At 37.3% G+C, this 3,344-nt stretch overlaps 1 long non-coding RNA gene across 2 annotated transcripts; it reads left to right on the top strand.

Annotated features, from left to right (window-relative positions):
- Positions 1–477: 477 nt before the first annotated feature.
- LOC137039914 (uncharacterized) lies at positions 478–2,977 on the top strand. Of its 2 annotated transcripts, XR_010897777.1 has the most exons (5): positions 478–1,005; positions 1,092–1,252; positions 2,306–2,383; positions 2,577–2,639; positions 2,734–2,977. It is a non-coding gene; the product is annotated as an uncharacterized lncRNA (long non-coding RNA). The 2 variants fall into 2 exon arrangements; XR_010897776.1 differs by having other exon boundaries at positions 478–1,252.
- The last annotated feature ends 367 nt before the right edge of the window (positions 2,978–3,344 follow it).

The following is a 3,344-nucleotide window of genomic DNA, read 5'->3' as shown; positions in this document are numbered from 1 at the left end:
AGAAAAGCTTAAAAATGCATGTCTTCTTCACCATTTTGGACTGTCATGTGCTTCACAGGAGCAATCGTCAATCAAAACAGTGTATAGACACTTATAAATAATAAATATACAACATATGAAGATTAATATCCTTATTTTACCAACTTATAGTTGTTAAAATGTTTGCGTTTTATATTAGAAACGACTCCTCCTTACCTGTCCGAAACACAGTGAGTTGAAAATTTCAGCCGTCCGGAACACCGTGAGTCCTAACGGTAATCCGGACACTGCGTCTCCTTGCAGTTTTTTCAAGATTTCTCCAAAATGATTCGTCCAAAATGTGTCAATCAAACTTTGAAACGTCTGGAAGGCATGTCCCCAGAGACAGACGAACCAATCAGGTTTATTTTACCGCGGATTGATATCTTACGGGACTTTTTACTGTGCAACATGTCCGGAATACAGTGAGTCTACGTTAGATTTGAAAAGCTTCCCTGCAAACACGTCCAGTTGGGGCCCACATGGGCCTCGCTTGGGCTAGTTGGGCTTCGGCTGGGCATGGGCTCAGAGTGGGCTTTGTTGTTGGGCCCCACATGGGCAGTAGATGGGCTCCAATCAAAATTGATATGTCAGATATGGATGCTATTTTTTATTTATTTTTTACAATATAGGCTCTGGGCTAGGGCCACTTTTATACACATTTTATTATATTAGCTGCTGTCTGTAACATTTTTTGTCTTTTAAGATTTACAAAAATTCTATAATGAGAATGTACAACATTAATTTGCAATCCATCCAACAATTATTTATTCAAACTGTGTTTTGTCTTACCCTAAATCATTATACATTTATAATAAGTGTTTATATTGGGACTATTTCAGGCCGGAATCGCTGCGGAGGAGCACAGTGTCTGCGTGGCTCGTCATAGACATAAACAGATGAAATAGCTGTGTTCTTTCCGCAAGCGTGCAGTTTATTAACCGCTAGAGCACCAAATTGCGGACTGCAGCTTTAAGCTACTTAAGGGTACCCAATTTAACTCTAAGAATGTTGAAAGAGTTTCAAAAGACAAGTTTGCTAACGATTTCCCCACAAAATGTTCAAACTGTAAGGCAAGCAGTGCGCACTCTGCAGCGCAAATCTGGAAAGCCCCACCCCCATCACCGAGCAAAAAAATCTGCCCAGCAACATCTTTGCCGCCTTTTGAGTAGTACAGTCTGCTGTCCGTTAAGGATCCTCGAGTTCAACGGTGTCTCGTGTGGACAGAAGGCAGGTAAGAGCCTCTTATAATAACCTTGGGGAGGATTTTACCGCATGATGATGTTAACCAAAAGTTTTTTTTGGAAAGTATTAGTTAAGAGGAACATAGCTTTAAACGTAAACCGTGTGAGGTAACGTTATAGCTTAACGTTAGACCTAAAGAATGGTGATGAACAGACGAGTTTAATGTACGTTATTAAGCCAGTAGCAATTAAGCTTTTTTTTTTTGAATGGCTGACTAAAGATATTGTTTTGAAGTAACATATTTGGTTGTAAACTTCTTAGCAAGGGAGTCGAACAGGCATTAGTAAGCTGTAAAATGACAATTTCTACTCTTTTATCAGCTGGTGGAATTGTACTGTTTGCACTTGTTGCATTAACGTTACCATTAAAGTAAAAACACTGATGAAAGTCCACGTCAATGTCAGCAAAGTTTTATCGGTTACGGTGTCCTGCCTTGTTATCCTCGCGGGACCGCGCGTGTAACTTCAGAGAAGCTGCTACGCTTTGAATTCACCTCTTAAGACAAGACAACATCGTTTTTTCATGCAGTGATCAATTTTGAGATTTTGGGCCAGTTTGCTCCCTTAACATGTAAGTTTTCATGTCAAAATAAAACAAATGTCAACATTACACATTAAGGTGGTTATTTAATTATATTTTGTAAACATGCGCCCAGATTTATACCATAAATCACCAAACATTAACATTCCAGGGTTTTTCCTACATTTATTTATTTAAAATTGTATTTCCCAATGACACAGGAGGACAAGTTTTGTGGGAGTTTTGTTAAAGGGATAGTTCACACATAAGTGAAAATTGTCATACTCACCCTCACAAATATATTTTGAAGAATGTTTGATCTGCTTGGCTACAAACATTCTTCAGAATATCTTCTTTGCGGAACAAAGAAACTCACAGGTGTTTTATATATATATATATATATATATATATATATATATATATATATATATATATATATATATATATATATATATATTATACTTTGATAAAAGAACTCACTGATTTAACTCATTGATTGTGCTTGTATATTATACACTTCTAGGCAAATTATTTTGTCGGATGAGGATGACGACAATTGGTCCGGCAACTCCATCAGGCCTTCACCTCTATCCACCCTCAGGTCAGTATGTTCGGTTGTACAACAAAAACATACTTAGTACCTGTGTGTTGTTTAAAAAAAAGTGACTGTCCCACAATGTATTTAAAAATTCATAATGTCTGATTTTTTGCATAAAAGTTTTTTGTGCTAAACCAACACAACATAATTAGTTATTTCAAATTTGTTATTCTTTTTTTTTGTTTTGTTTTTACAGCACACCGGCTCCATCCACCCTCAGATCTGTGATTTTACCTCCACGGCCTCCATCCAACCTCAGGTCTTCTTTTCTTTACATAGTTTTCTTTACAGTCCTGGCTGAGAGTTGTGTTGGCACATATAAAGTAAGTGACCATTATATTTGTTTCTTGCAGGAGGCTTAAAGAAAAACGCCATGACCAGCCAAATCACCCGTAAAGATGCGGAGAAGGCAGTCTCCAGATGGCTCATTGATGCTAGGGACTGGGGGGGTAATCGACAGGCACCCATCAAGGAATTCAGGCTTCAGGTTCATTTGAGGTGGAAAGTAACTAATCCTGTCTGACAGTGAGGAACACTGAACACAAGTTTTCTTAATGTTTTCTTAATTTTACTGAAATAAAAAGGGAATTCATTGTATTACTGGTCTTGTTGTTATTGTAGCTTTTATAACCCAAGGTGTTTGGGTCTGTGGGACCTGTTTTCAATGTCTGCTAAAAGAAAAAAATAGCTTTTTATTATGCTCACTGGCCTTGGCTCATTTTCAGTAAAGAATATAAAAAATTACTTATTTTTAATGACTGCTCACGGTACACCCCCCAAAACGTCTGCATCTCTGTGTGTGTATGTGTGCATGTCTGCACGTGTTGTCTCTGCACCAACTATTCCCACACAAAGTTACAAAATTGTCACATTTCAAGCACTTTCACCTATTCTGATTAAGTTCTAAGAAATAATCACTAGTAATGAAAGTCTTATTTCTATTTTTAATTTCAATTGAATTTCC

Source organism: Pseudorasbora parva, chromosome 14, assembly GCF_024679245.1.
Source record: "Pseudorasbora parva isolate DD20220531a chromosome 14, ASM2467924v1, whole genome shotgun sequence".
Taxonomy (NCBI): domain Eukaryota; kingdom Metazoa; phylum Chordata; class Actinopteri; order Cypriniformes; family Gobionidae; genus Pseudorasbora; species Pseudorasbora parva.
Note: the sequence above shows the minus strand (reverse complement) of the source record. Positions and strands in the feature narration are given on the sequence as shown.